The sequence below is a fragment of the Lepidothrix coronata genome, unplaced genomic scaffold (assembly GCF_001604755.1).
Source record: "Lepidothrix coronata isolate B3197 unplaced genomic scaffold, Lepidothrix_coronata-1.0 Scaffold5, whole genome shotgun sequence".
NCBI lineage: Eukaryota > Metazoa > Chordata > Aves > Passeriformes > Pipridae > Lepidothrix > Lepidothrix coronata.
Window position 1 is genome coordinate 7,504,720 of NW_016690185.1, and position 15,469 is coordinate 7,520,188.

At 42.4% G+C, this 15,469-nt stretch overlaps 1 protein-coding gene across 5 annotated transcripts in view; it reads left to right on the plus strand.

The window, feature by feature from the left end:
* Positions 1-226: 226 nt before the first annotated feature.
* Positions 227-15,469, plus strand: part of PKIB (protein kinase (cAMP-dependent, catalytic) inhibitor beta) — a 54,850-nt gene continuing 39,607 nt past the window's right edge. Inside the window, exon 1 of one of the 5 annotated variants that reach the window (XM_017827182.1) lies at positions 227-251. The gene's annotated coding sequence lies outside the window, so the exon portion shown is untranslated. Of the gene's footprint in view, positions 252-301; positions 380-566; positions 653-780; positions 858-1,136; positions 1,249-15,469 lie in introns of those variants that run through there. The other 4 variants (XM_017827174.1, XM_017827153.1, XM_017827162.1 and 1 more) reach the window with 4 other exon arrangements.

Genomic DNA, 15,469 nt, shown 5'->3' on the forward strand with positions numbered 1-15,469 from the left:
CCAGCAGCCTTCTGACAGACAACTGCAGCTGCACCACGGCCTCTACCTGCGCGGTGTAACAAAGCTTGTAGCCAAAAAGGGTCACATATGGCTACATCCAGGTGCCAACTTTTTGTCAGATGCGAGCTGCTTGCGTCGGGCAGGAGCGGGAGGATGTCCTGTGTTATTTTGCTGGTTCAGTTTGAGGGACTGCAGCCAAAAAAAGAGAAACGTAACAGGAAGAACTGTGACTAAAGTGAGCAAGGCTCCGGGTAAGAGCTGTGTTTTTCCCCGCTGCTTTTTGGTGACTGGGCACGGGGACCTGCTCTTCTCTGCGACATCAAATTGCAGGGGGACAGCTCTGTGCCCCTGTAAGGACTACGGGGGACAGGGACCCTCGGTGGGTACGTCCCTCCGCGCTTGATGGAGTGGAGGGGGGGGTCCCAACCAAAGGCAAGCTGAGCCACCCCACGCTCGCTATTTTGGGCAATAGTGCCCTACGCCCGCCCCTTCCAGGCCTGGCAGCCCCTCGGGCTCGGCCCCCCCGCGCCGCTCCCGCCGGGACGGGCGCGCCGGGGGGGCGGGCACAGCATCCCGCCGCCTCCCGGCACGGCCGCGCTCCCGGCGGGGAGCGGCGCGGGCCGAGGGCGTAGAGCGGATGAGTGCGGCGCCGGTGAGTGCGGGCGGTGCGGGCTAGGGGCTCGGGCCGGGCGGGGGGCAAGCGGCGCTCCAGCCCGGCCGTGACTGCGGGAAGTGGATCGACCTCCCGGTCCGGGTGCCGACGGGGACACCCCGCGGGAGCCGCGGCGGGGACGTGGGAGGGGCCGCTCGCCCTGCGCTCGCAAAGCGGAGCGTTCCCGGCGGCGCGGAGCTTCCAGGTACCGTGCGAGTCCTTCCCGGCCCCCCGCTCCGCGACCCCGGTCCCGGGCACCCCTGTGGGCATCGAAGGGAAGGGGGAGAAGTTTGGAGCGGAGGGCGGGCAACTCCGGGCGAGTGGTGAAGCTGTTCCTGAGGGTGCTCCTGGGGATGTGATGTCCCGTGTCCCACCGTGTCCCAGGCGTTTTGCGTGACCGTGGATAGATCACGGATAATCTGTCCGTGCCTCCCTGCCCTGGATGCTTTCTGACTGACCAGGTTTAATGTTTATTAACGCCAGGTATTAAGCCTTTAGGGAAACTGCTAATCGGTGTCATACGTAGGCTGCCCCTCATCGGGAAGGAAGCTGAAATGAGTTTTTCTCCGGGAGAAAAGCAATCAGAAGTGCGCCAGGTGCGACCTCTAACTGCATCTCCTTCGTGAAATTATGTTTGTATGCTCAAATTAATCAGTAGCGACAACATGAAGACTAGAGAGTAAAAATACAGGTTTTATTTACACAGTGGCACTGTTTAGGTATATTAAAATACATTTCTGAAACATAACCGTTTTGCATGAAGTCCATAATCTAAGTTGCACGCACAGGATAATGAACAACTAACACGCAGTTTGTGGATGCAAAAGATGTTCCTAGAAAATCACTTAAAATACATCATTAACTTTCAGCTTTCTGTGCATGTAAGGAGTGTCCTTGTACTTAGATCATGCGCAAGGCAGGAAATTTTCTTTCTGATTTCCACAACATGTTGGCAGTAACAAAATTGTTTCTTAGTCCAGTTAAAAATGGTGCTTCTCAGCATTTGATAATTTGTGGACTCTGAAGAGCAGGCAAGTGCTTTTAACGAAGGAAGAAGTAAAAGAGTATTCAAAATTCCTGAAGCAATAGATAAAATATTCCTTAAGCAATATAATAGATAAAATTGTCTACACCAGGCTATTTGTCTGGTTCATACAGATACATTCAATTCTTAAAGTTCTACATTTTGAAACGAAATGAGACTTTGGTCATTCCAAGAAAATCCTGTCCACCTCTCGGGTCATTGTGGTTAACATTGGAGAACGTGGAAATACATGAGGAATATCGACTTGCCCAGCATAACTTCATCGCATTTTGAAGCTAGAAAAAAACAGGTTTTGATGAAATATTTGATCGGAACAGAGACCTTGAAAACAGCTGAAGGAAAGACTATGGCACTTTGTTTACCTTTTCTCACTGAAGAAGTCATGGGGATGAGAATGGTTGTTGGGGTTTTTTGCTTCAATTGTTAATATTCTCTTTGAAATGTTGAACTTGAATGTTTGTGCTACGATGTTTTTGAGATATTACATTGTGGTTGATAAAAATTACTTGTACACAAGTAAAATAATTTGAAACTTAACTAGAAATACCCAAATAACTCCTAAAAGCAACCACTTTACTATACTGTTAGAGGGAAGGTTTAGTTATGTAAATCAGTTTTGCAATACAGCCTGTTGGAACAGAGACCAGTGTTGTTTTTCTTTTTTTTTTTTTTTGTATTAGTCATGTCATGATAGTGAAAAGCTTAAGCAAAACAGCATAACATACATCAGTATGCTATAAAAATGTACATGAACTTCAGAATCATGACAAATTTAAAAAATACTAATGCAAACAATGAAATGCAGAGAGAAAGAAACTCATGCAGGTCATGTTGTTAATCTGTCTGGAAGTGCAAAACTGTTCCCTTGTGTCCATTTTTTTATTGTCCTGTACAAATAATATTTTCTATTAGTATATTGATGAGAGTTTTTAATGGGCCTTTCAGAATGTAACTGCATCCTTCAATTTCTAAAACCTGGGATGGAAAATCTGTGAGGAATCGTTTGTGTAGTTTTCTCATTCAGCTCAAGATCATATGTTCCCTGAACTCCTGCTGGGCTTTTTGCTGGACTTCACTGATTTCTTCTCCAGGCAAAGATGCCCCAGGACTGCACTCAGTTCTTTGGGCATGGCTCCCTCCTGGCTGGCTTTGGGGGCAAAGTGAGGGAAATCGGTGTGCTCTCTCCATATCTTGATGTCCAAAGAGCCTACATTCACTGTGTCTCCCTAGGGTGGTCCTTGTTCTCTCGAACAGTTTCATGAGCAGTGCAACAGTGCAGGATTTCAGATTGGTGCCTTAATTTGTTCCACTCTGTGGCATCCAGACTGGCCACTCAGACCCATGGGATCACCTCCATCACTGAAAGGGGAGAATTACAAAAGTAAATCCAAGTGATCTTGTCTGGTAGAAGTATTTAGACAGTCAAACATCTGTGTTAGAATGGATTAAGATTCTAGTGTTTGCGTTTTTGCAAGGGGATCATCCAGATTTTCATTGCAGCCTCAGAGTATGGCTTAGCAGAAATCCTAGAAAGTCAGAAATGGTGATCTGTTTGTGAAAAGCTCCCAAATCTGGCTTTCCTCACGTGAAATAATGTCTTCTATGCTTGACTTAATAATTTTGGGTTTAGAAGTTTTTCCCATTTTAGATTTGTGTTTGTTATGTCTTCCCTTCTGCCTTGTCTGTATTAATTTCAGCCTGGTTTCCTAAGGAGATGAAGCTAAAACAACAATAATGCTGTCTGATTGATAGCTCCCCTCATTGCCTTGGAGTAATGTTTTTACCCCTGGAGATTAATTTCAACCAGTATAAATAGAAGAGCAGAGATTTCAAAGTGATGAAATCTTACAAACCTCAAGACTTCTGGTATTGTGTGGGTGCTCCATAGGATGTTGAGTGTTACCGCTTCTGCTGCTCAAGGCTTGGTGATTATATTTTTCAATTTCTTTGCTCCTTGGGAGTGCACAGTCTTGGTAGTTTTGATCGTGCCTTTTCTTCTTCATAGTCCCCTCAAAGTAAGCTCCATGTCTCCGAGATGTTTCTGGTAATTGGTTATATATACAAATGCTGTTGTTTTTTTAAGTTCATAAACTGACGTGTTGAATTCCTAGCCTGTAATTTAATACTTCTTGATACAGGGTTGATAGCCAATGGTGCAGTAATTTTCTTTTTTTATCTTGACTCAGTGCAAACACTCGATTAATGTGGTCACAATAAAACCCAGTTTCTTCCACAATCAGTTTCTCTGAATTGCTTACAAGTTTTTGATTAGACTTTAATTTGCTTCCTACTGCCACTGCTGTTTCTTCTGGCTATGGTTGCATCCAAACATCCTCTTCTGCTTTCTCTGCACAGCAGGCTGCTGTAACACTCTCCCCGTGTCATGACAGGAGAATGATAGTGGAGGAGAAATATGAAAAGGTATTATGAGTTTATCTAGCAAGACCTTTATAAATACATGTTGCTTTTATTGACTTTTAAGTGGTGGTTATTGTTCTGATTATTTGTTCTGTTATATAGCTAAAGTTAAGAGATATGTTTATGGGTAATTGCCCATTTTCTTCTCTTCCTTGTCTTGACAACTTTAATATCATCACAATACTCGTCTGTCTTTTATCTTTCATTATCTCCTTATAAGATTACTGTGAGTAGGTTTTTTTGGGAAAGGTGAGTTTGGTTGTTTGGGTTTTTTTTAATTTTGTTTTTTAGAGAGCTGTAATAGTATATTAGGTTGATTTGCTAGTTTTTTCCCTGTTATAGAAATCCTATCAACTGGCCTTGCTCTCTGGGAATGAATGTACATCTATAAATGAAACTAATTTATTACAGTGCTCAGTGGATAATGTTCACTTCTTTTAAAATACTTGTCTGCATTCAAGTTGCACTAAGCTCTCCTCTACATCTTTTATAATCATTTATATATTATTAGAGCCTTCATTCCCCACTGAGGACAGGAGCACTGTGCTTGTATAGCAATTACATTTTGATTTTATTCTCTTGTTTTATCTTAGCAAGAGGAAGGACAAAATGCGCAATGTCTTTTTCTCTGGGAACAAGCACACCTGCTCATGTAGCATCTTGCCCTGCCTCATCTTCTTGCACTTTGATGGAGCCAAACATCCTTCCCTGCCGCAAGGACCTGGCCTCCTGGCAGCCCCACACGGAACGTGTTCCGTGGAGCTGCCACTCTGCACCCTGGGCTGGGTGCCTCCCAGCTGGTGTAAGAGACAACTCCCACAGAGGTTTCTCACCCCCTACCCTTCACCAGCAGCTGTGTGGCTCCCGGAAATGTGGGATGTAGTGGCATACATAGGTGATACCCAGTTTGTTTCAGTTCAAATGCATCCAAGGGATGGATCTCAAAACCATGCCAGTGGAAGTGTTTAATTTGTATTGTGGTGAAAGATTGGGTAGGGTGTGCAAACCCGTGCCATTACCTTGGCAGGTTGGAGAAGGGCAGTGACATCCTACAGAGAGGGAATGTGGCTCTGCCCAGAGGCCAGGGGCCTGGGCTGGGCAAGACATCAGCAGGGCTGAGAGCAGGAGCCCTTCACCTGTGGTTGAGACAGCAAATCTGACTATAGCCTAAAAAAACACTGTCAGCAAAGGGAGACGATCATTTTACCAGCTGGATCAGGTTTGCAGAGCACATGCAAAGATGTGTACCCAGAGCAGCCTTTGAGTGTGGATCTGTGCCAGGTGCACTCAGGCTGAGGCATTTGGACAGGAGGTGTTCAGCCTGCTTCCCAGAGTGCAGTATGGGCTGAATATATGCAGCAGAAGCTTGCTGCATGTGCTTGCTTTTGTATGTAGCGCACATCTTTCCATGCTGACCCTGGAGTGGGAGCAGGTCTGTGCTAGGTTGTGCTGCAAGGACACAGCTCTTAATTAAAAACCTTCTATTTTCTGTGTCCTTAGGAAAATCCCAGAGAAAAAATTGCAGATCGGGAAGCACCTCTTGCTTTTTTCTTCTAGCTGCTTCTTCTTCTTTTAATCTACAGATTAAACAGTATTTGCTGCACACATAACAATAGCAAAGCTATCTCTGTAGGACCATCCTGTCCACATATTTCATCCAACAGAGGAAGGTGAAGAGGGTTTGTAGTACACAGTAGTATTTATGCCTGCAGATCTGAGCACCTGCTGATGCAGAACAGAGGGAATAATTTCTACTGCTTTCTAGGCCTCATGGGCAAATGGGCAGCCTTTTATTTTGGCCTTTTTCAATTAACTCTGCAACCAGTTTGCAAAATTCTGTGGGAAACCCAGAAGTTTGCCCATAGGCTCATGGGTAATTACTAATCACAGTTCGTGATTAGTAATGCAGCTTCACAGTTGTTGAAATGACCTTGGAAGATGTGCAGCCTTCAACACTTCTTGGGCAGTAGGTACAGCTTCCTCCTCTGCAATGAAAACCCATCCCTCAGAGTCAGCACTGGATTGGATCAACATCCCGTAACTCATTTTATGTAAAGAGAAGCCAGCAGATCCATTAAAACAATATTACAGTGATCCTCACTGGAGTACACAAGCTGTTTTTAGAAGACAAACCCAGATGCCTTCACATCTTTGTGTTTGATCTTTCTTCCTGATAGAGCAGGCTGACTTGTTGAAGGGTGGTGTCACTAGGATATTCTTCATGGTATTTTGAATTAGTTGTGAATTCAAAACAGTTAGCACTACCTGTGAGATAGACCTTAAAAGAAAAGGAAGCAACACCTTTTCAGACAGATGCAGAAGCACTGGCAGCTGTTAAATATTTCTTACTAACCAATGAAAGTGCTCTGTGGTATCACTGATGCCAAAGATTGTCATTGAGATGAGTGTACGCCCTCCCTCTGCCTCATCAAAAATAGCTTTAATTCCTGGGCAATACCTGATATACTTTGTCCATAAGCAATTTATATCCACAAAGGTGGATTTTATAGTCCTTAATTAAGGGAGTTTCCATTAAATAGCATTGATAAGATTTGTCCTGTGAATATTTACATGGAGACCTTTATATGTCTCTTCTATCTGTTGTAGACAAGGTGTAGTTGGATAAGAGGACTAAAGGAAGCAGAAGACAGGAAGATGACGCCTGGAAATTCTGTCTCTTAGTGGACAAGCAGTTCTGAAAGTAGCACGTGAAATGTTAACCAGAATTTCCGTTGTGGTTCCAAGTAGAAGGATATGGTTTGCTAATATGTGAAGTGTACAGGGCTTAGCCAGTTGTGAATAGTGTTGGCTTTGGCAGATGACACAAAAAAGTATTAAGCAATCATATGACACTTCATCTTAACTTAAATCTATGATACAGTGGGAGTGCAGGAATTTTGCTGCTCTTTGTATGAATAAAAATTTTGAGGATTGGCTTTATAGACTGTTCTGACAAAAAAGCCAGCCTGGAACTGAGGAGCAGGGCAGAGCTCTGCAATTCTGTTGTCACTTCTTCCAGATCATGGATGGGATGCTCTTACAGATACAACTTGTAATGGGAAGACGAGACACCAGTTTAGCTGTAACCCTGCCTGTAGCAGAGGTGGACTGGGGCACAGGCATGCACTTCCAGTCCTGACACGCGGAGTCAGATGATGCTCTGGAGTTGGCCAGGGCTGTCGGTACAGTTCACCTTACCTGTTTCCTTGTAAAATGGGATGCACTTTCCTCGAGGGAAGGAGCCATTTTCTAGAGTATCAAAAACATGATCGTCAGGGCTGGAGAAGTTACCTGTGAGGAGAGACTGAGGGATGGACTGCCTGAGGGGGCATGGCTCCGGGAGTGCTGACAGCAGCCCCTGGTACTGTAGGGCGGTGGTCAAGAGGAGACACAAAGGGCATCAGCTGGATCAAGTCAGAGAGGTTCAGATGGTGCACAAGCAAAAAGGGCCAGGGAGGCAGAGGTGTGGGCTGCCCAGGGTGGCTGTGCCAGTTCCATTCTGGGGGTGTTCCAGTCCCAAGGGGGGGCAACCTTGATCAGCCCCATCTGACCTCGATGATGAGCTGGTCCAAGGACATCCTGAACTCCCATCCAGCCTGAGCTGTCCCATGACTGTCATTCAAAGTTCAAAACCAAAGCTGAGACTCTGTAAATTTACAGTGAAGTCCTTGTTAACCATCTATGCATGAAAAATGTAACAGGAAGGAGCAACATTATTTACCAGAGTGAAAGAAGGCCAGTGACAGTATCTTTAATAAGAAATAACAAATAGTTGCTAACAACAGCATAGTGGTTTGCAGTCCTTGCCTTAAAATATCTTGCTAATGTAGTCTGCCTTAGATATGGTTAAATTCAATGTTGCAACACAATTTCTAACTGTTCTGCATGTGATCTGTTTCAGGCTTCAAGTCTAATTCAGCCTGCTATTGCTTTTGTTCACTTAAGAAAAGCTTTCTCCAAGGCATAATACAGCACAATAAAAACGCAGGGATTTCTGTAAACATGTTTTGCTAAAGCCTTAATGTGATAGTTATGTTCTGTGTTCAGAAATGAAACACTGAACCTACTGCTTTCTTGGAAGTAGGCATCATGTACAGTGGTGTGATTTTGATCTTTAAAAGAAAGGTCCCTAAGTAAACATGGGGTTCTTCTAATGTATCTTGCTTGTTTTTCTTCTTGGGAAGGTCAGGTATTAGAAATTCAATACTACCCTTTTGATGTTTTCTCTAAATGTCTTCTCAGAAGAGCTGAAGTGCAGTGAAACCTCTTGATAACAAAGTTTCCAGAGAAGACAGCCACTCACTAAAATGTTATTAAGACTGTGAGTTCCTTCTGTTTAACAAAAATAAAAAAAGGAGGGGGAAATTAAAAGCAATGTCTTCTACAATAGATAGAGTCTCATTTAAACAAACAGCAAGCAAAAAGCTCCTCTCCATGTTGTCAAAGCTTTTTCATAAGCAGTGATTGAACATATGTTCCCTGAGTAACGTAAAAGAGTTTGCATTAAGAAGCCAGTGGTGCTTTCAACCACTTCCTCACTCTTCCCCATCATTATTCAGAAGCTGTCACTAAAAGTGCCTGGTGTTTATCTCAGAGAGCTTAAAAAAGCTTAAAAAGGTGAGTGTGGGAGGGTTGGGGGAATATTTGTTTTCTTTCTCCTTAAACTGGCATTTGTTTGCTGGAAAAGCTAGAATCGTGGAAGGAATTGAATAAAAATAAATCTCAGCCAATTCCTAATGGAAACAACCTGTTATTGATGTGGTTGGAAGCTTTCCACTTGAACGTGGAAGGTATATAGCATGTTGCCTTTAGGAAAAAGGCTCATTGAAAAGGCAATGCTACCTTTTTCTGTTCTGAATTGGTAGTTTTATTATTTGCAGTTTGAAGAGAGCGTACATGCTGTCCATGCAGTTCCTTTTATTAATGAGTAACTCACTTTTATGTGCCTTCTCTCCTTCAAGATTCTCATTACTTACAGGTAGCTGGAAGTAGCGCTTCAAAGCAAAACAGAATAAATGGGATGATGTGTTTCTCAAACAGATTTCCCAAGAGACTCAATGTATTGCTTCTGTTCTAGCAAGTTTTGAAAAAGAAATAAAATAAATAAATATTAAGTCATGACACTAATTTATTTACCTTTAATGAATATTAACATAATTCCAAATTGAAACCTATTGCTGTATTCACATTTAAGGAGAGTTTCTTGTTTTGCACAGTTTCTTGTTTTGCATGAACTATAAAAATTCATGCATCTTAGCATGAATTCAAGCATTCTTAGCAGAAACTCAGCTATTTTAAAGGGATGTAATAAGACATTTAATGCTATAATCACTGTATTAATTGACTGGTTAACAATCCAACCTTTGTAGAGAATTTAATTCACATAAAGGGAGAACAAACAAAATTGGGGGCCTCTTTAGAAAGAAATAGCAATTGTTGGTCTGTGGAGCATAGGAGAAAACTGAACAAATTTATCCAGCTGATCTATTTTGAACATCCACATGGTGCGATATCTGCCTCATGATTCTGACAACCAAAAAAAAATCAATTAAAACTTCACACCTTAATGATCTTAAAAGTTGCTGGTTCTTTAGATTTCTGTAAAACCTAGAACCTGAAGTTCTATTGCTTAAAATTAAATAAACATTTATACTCTGGAAGAACTGAAAGATGAGATTCAGAGATGCACCTTTTTAAGAAAGGAAACTTTTAAATTATACTTAATGGCTTGATTAGCCCATACTATAAATATTTTAACTATGCAGCTTTTCTAGGCATACATTTTGAAAGGAAATGGTAATTATTTTTTTTAATCTGTATCTTGGTCTCATTTCTGTACCTTTTCAAAATTTAGGAAAAAGTGTGTAAGAGGTGAATCAAAGCAAATTAAGAAAATGTCAGTTTAGATTTGAATGGCTTGACACTTCCCAACTACCACACTCCCCTCTCCTCCCAAAGCTGTTCCATTCGATTAAAGTCACCAAAAAGCTGGGATTTACAACCCAGACCTTTCTGTATGGCTGCCTTTCAAGGTAGGATTGAATGTATTTATTACTGCTCTATTCCTGATAGAGAACTGGAGGACAGAGATAAGAGCCATCAGTGCTGTCTCTGGAGCAAAGGATGTCTCCTGTAATCCCAGTTTCCTTGCTGGGAATTTCCGATGTCAGTATTTCGTATAGGAAGAGAAGCAAGGCTGACAGCTCGAGCTGCCATCTGACGGGAGTCACATTTGATGTGTAGATGGCAGTGGATCCGCTGGTTGTGTCTGTGACAAGCGAGGTGGTCCAGTGTTCAGGCTTAGAAAAGCAGGAGCCCATCAAAGGTGAGATGTAATTACCATTTGAAATTAAGCTTTTCGCAAAATGGGGATATTTGTTCAGATGTCTTACCAGGAGCTGGCAGAGAGATCTGACTCCACTCTTCCTGTGCCGGTCTAAACTGCTCCAGCAAGACAGGGGGCCAGTCTGTATATACAGCCCAACAAAATAGGTGCGGGTAAGACCTAGTTCTGATTTTCTACTGTCTATGTTGACTTCTCCTGTGTTTTGAGGCAAAGGCCTTGACAGCAGAATACATAGAGACACGTTCTTTTGATGAAGACCGTGTCTTTTTAAGGCTTGATTTCCTAAGAGACAGTATAGCATCCAAAAGCATGAGGATAGATGGCTCATCACAAAATGGGATGTGATGAGGGGGAAGATCTCAGCCTCAGGCAGCATGGGAGCTAAAAACAGCTCGGTGGTGTTGCGAGCTGTGTTTGCACAGTGCCAGCACAGCCAGTACTGAACTTGGGAAAGGCTGGAGATGTTCTGGGAATGTTCAGAGGACTGAATCCTTGGGAGGAAAAAACCCCTGAAACTAAAGAAGTAATATTATGGCATGTTCATGTCTGGTATCAGTAAGGGAGTTTCAAAATTGTTAAAAAAATAGGCATATGGACTGTATAAAAGACACATAGACTTATTTTGGGTGAGAAACATAGCAGACACTGTTCTCCTTACATCTCTTCAGAAAGTGTCTTAGCACATTTTTCTGTAGATTTGTGTCCCTGAATTTAGGAAGGGAGGGTGAAGGGGAAGGCAAGCTGAGAAGAGAGCTGGAATATGATAGGGCTTAGCACCAGTTTGTTTGCAAATGGAAGATGCAGAGGAGCTGCAGTGATGTGGTATCTTGTTAATTATGTTTCACTGGAAAAGCTGCCACTCAGGAGAAAAAGGCATTTCCACTAGCAGCTCTGGAGTTGTAATCCTATGGGAAATGCAACTCTGTGCAAAGGTGGTGCTCAGCGTTTGCTGGTGAACTGTGACATCTGAAATGATATATCTCTAATTAAAAATGGAGTTTAACTATTCTAAACATTTAACAAACACATATTGCGACTCCAATTTGAATATTTAAACTGCGAACAAAGTACCAAGAAAACTCACCACTAATCTGTGACATCTGCTTTATGGAGGAAATTGTGCCCTCATTTTCTAAATTAGAGAAACAAAAATAACAATTATTTTTTTTTCTCAGGTCATGCTGCATTTGGTAATAAATCACTGGAAAATAGCTCATGACTTGTGTTTACTTCTTGTCTGGGGTGCTGAGTTTGCGGTATGTTCACTTGAATGCCTTGGGAAAGGCAGCCCACCAGTGGGAGAGGGCAGAGCTGAGGTGGCAGAGCAGCAGGCAGCTTGGGAAACAAGATCTGTGGCACCAGGAAAGAGCTTGAGGACCCTCACTCTTTGGCCTTGGGGCTGTGAACCAGGACTTTGACAATGGGCATCAATGATACTCATAAGAGGAGTGAGATAAAAGGTCAGACTGGCTTTGTTTTATAACAAAAATGTGCAGGATGTCTGTTGAGGAGAATGGTGGATGACAAAATGAATGTGCTTTGTCGACAGCAGTTGTACCCAGGTGTCATCTCGTGTTCTGGGAGCTGTGGCAGGGTGTTTGGATGTAGGTTATTTTTCTTCTTCAAGGTAGAGGACACTTTGAATACCATTTAAAATCTTGGATAGCCCCCTCCTCCATTAAAGAATGAATGGATGCTAAAAAAATACCAAGGCTAGAACATTTCCTTTGGTCATAAATTTTCCATAAAAAGACTGCTCTTCAGCAGTTTAATGCCGGGGCTGGTACTGATACTTGGGTTTAATAGGGTTTATTAAAGTATCTTTACTATTCAGAAGAATAAAGTTGTTCTAGTAGTTTTGTACTATTTTGCACTGCATACGCAGCACTGTTTTGTTGTAAAGACTATCTTATTTTTGTCTCTACAATTCAGTAAGAGCTGTGATATTATGGTGTACTAGTAGATCTGTATAACCAGAAAAGATACTGGTAATCAAACATGAATATCTGTAGGAAAGGTCATCTTAGTTATCAGATGCATGTCTTTTTCCCATCCACTGACTTGCTATTTTAGTAGCTCTGGGGTGGCACAGATTTGTTACTAATCCTTGCTTTGAATCAGCAGTGCATACTGAGATAATGCAGGAATTGTATGGAGCTTTAGAGTGATGGATGGTTCCGATTAAAATAAAACAACAAAGAAACAAAAAACCCAAACATATCAAAACAGTATTTTTACCATGCAACCCTGACTTGTTGTCTGTGGTTTGTTTTTTTTTTTCTCTGGGGCTGAGTAGTGAGGGCAGCTATCCAATTAATCCAGAATGAGCTTCCACAAAAATGCTGATGTGCAGCATCACAGTACCTCCCAGCAATAGCAAGTACCTCCCTCTCCACATCTAATAGTGTGGGACATGGGGAAGGGGAGTAAGATCTGCAGCTGTTTTTCTGCTGCTTGTTGTATTGCATCTGTTGACCATTCACACCACTGGCTTTGGGCTCACACCCCCACCTTGGCTTGGTGGTTTCATGGCCATTTGTGGCCCCAATTCCTGCACAAGTTTTCAGCTTTTTCTCCATCTTGTTGATGAGCCACATCTGGCTGTCAGAGTTGATTAATGCTAGGGTCTGGGTTGTGGCATCTGAAAGATCCCTCCACATTGTGATTTGGTGATATGAATGTTATGGAGCATCCTCCATTGGAAGTGTTCTTCTGGGGCTGCAGGCCACATCCCCTTCAGATGGGGATCTGTGAGGTTAAGGGTGGATTTTCTTGTCCCTGCTAAAATGGGAAAACATTACCTTCTGAGTCGTGAGATGAAGCCTTCAAAGCACAGAATAGACAACTGTGTCACCATGGAAGCTTCTTGAAAGAGTGAGGAGTTCATGTCCTCTAGTGAGGCAAACGAGTGACATGCCCTGGATTCAGTTGTGCTTAGTGAGTGATAATAGAAATTCATTTTTTGTGAAAAGTTTATGATCCCAGAAATGTTTACTGACCTGTATGTAAAATATGTTGCTCAAGGTAAGGGTTCTGCCATCACACAGACTGGGCACTGTTTTTTCACTCAACTTGTTTTTCTCTACAGCCATTAAACTACTCCTGGTCCATTCAACTATTTCAGCTCACTTTGTAAGCAATTTGAAACCTCACTTTGCTAAATAGAGCTTTCCTGGATATGTAGGTTCAGCATATTTTCTTGCTGCGTGAAATCTCAGAAAGGCTATTGGTATATCCTGACTTTGATTTTTCTTCTTATAGTGGTTCACAGTTCCAGATAAAATTAACACTTGCACTGATAAAGGACTTAGTGTGAGCTTGCAGCTCATTCTCCTTTGAGTAGGTTATTTTGTCTGCATCAGTTTTTGGTATCTGGTACCCATTTTTCTGTAGCCAAAAGACCAGAATTCCAGAAGAGTAGTTTATTTGTTAATGTGGCTCCTTTTTTCTTCATATACATACAATTTTCATATATATATCTCTTGAGGATTTTGTCAGTCAGCTGATGTGTTCAAAACATGCATCTCTGAGAAATCACGTATTAGCTCATGAAACTCAGTGACCATGAAAACTGAGAAGACCATGTAGGCCAGGCTGACTGATGCATCCTAAGAACATATGGTAGGAAGGGCATTAGGCGCAAACCCCTGACAGATGGTATTTGGGGCAGGGTAGCTTTTGTGCTTTTAACAGACATGATAGTTCTGCTAAATAACTGCTGTCTCCTCTCCTTCATGTGGCCCTGAGGATTCTTTGAAGAAGCAAAAAAATAACTAAGGACAAATAGAAAAAACTCAGAGCATTGTATGAGAAGTTGGCTGTAGAGCTTGAGCATCCTTCAGTGGGAATGCGTATGCTTGGATTGCTATGCATGAATATTTTTATGATGGTCAACAAAACTCTGAAAGGAACTTGGTTGAATATAGGGAATCTTGAGTCCTATGCCCATGTGTCGCTTCATTTCTGTGAGATGTATCCACCCTATTTCTATTTCAATTGGGGTTTTATGCATTTGTTTGGAAGCAGTGCATCCTTAGGAGATCTTTTTAGCAGCTCTTTCAAGAACTGTAGTTTCTTGAAAGCACCCCTCAGGGCGTGCTTTTAGCCAGCTGAGACCCACAACTCATCAAGGCTTGAGGAATGGACCGCCCAGGACTTGAAGGGTAGAGTCTTGTGTTGGTTCCTCTGCTTTGTGGAGGCTGAGGGTAAATGAAAGTGAATTTGTCTTCTGATATATATATCAGAATATCTGTTACAAATTGTGCCTGGCTACATTAGCCTCACAGATGCATCTCTGCAGCACAGTGGTACACTGGCTTTTTTTGGGGGGGATGTCATCCATACCAAAGGCAATTAAAAAATCTATAGTTCTGCCTACTTGTTGCTGTAAAGCTGCATGGTTGATTGATGTGTGGCCTGACCATATCCTTGTGTAGAACACTAACATGTGAACTGTGTTCAGAATAAGTGCATTTGTTCTTTTCCTCAATATATAGGGTAAGGTAAAGCTGTCATTCCTGGAATGAACATAGAGTATGCTGTTCCTGTGCATACCTCAGAGAGAGATGGACCAGGAATAATACCTGGTGAATTAACATCAGAATTATTTTCACTTGCAGGTTGCTTAAAGCTGCACAAGTAGTGTTTCACAGTTTCAGTGGTATACATAGCAGAGAGAAGAGCAAGAACACCACCAGATTGCCTGAGGTCTGGTGTCACAGCACACTGAGTCCAGAGGTGACCTTCAGTTCTCAGCAATGTGATACCCAGTGTGCTAAGGCTTCCTTCCATTGTTTTATTTCAGGTTTGATCTCACTGATACCGGACATGGAATAATACGTGGTCAGTCACAACCTGTTAGGTCAAAAGAAACATTAGCAAATGCAGTTATAGAGCCTGCATGCTGGATAACCTTGTGCTAACAGACATGGCTACTCATGAAGAGTTTAGGAATATAGTTAGGTCATGTAGAAAGAAAATTAGAGAGACAAAGGCACACTTTGAACTC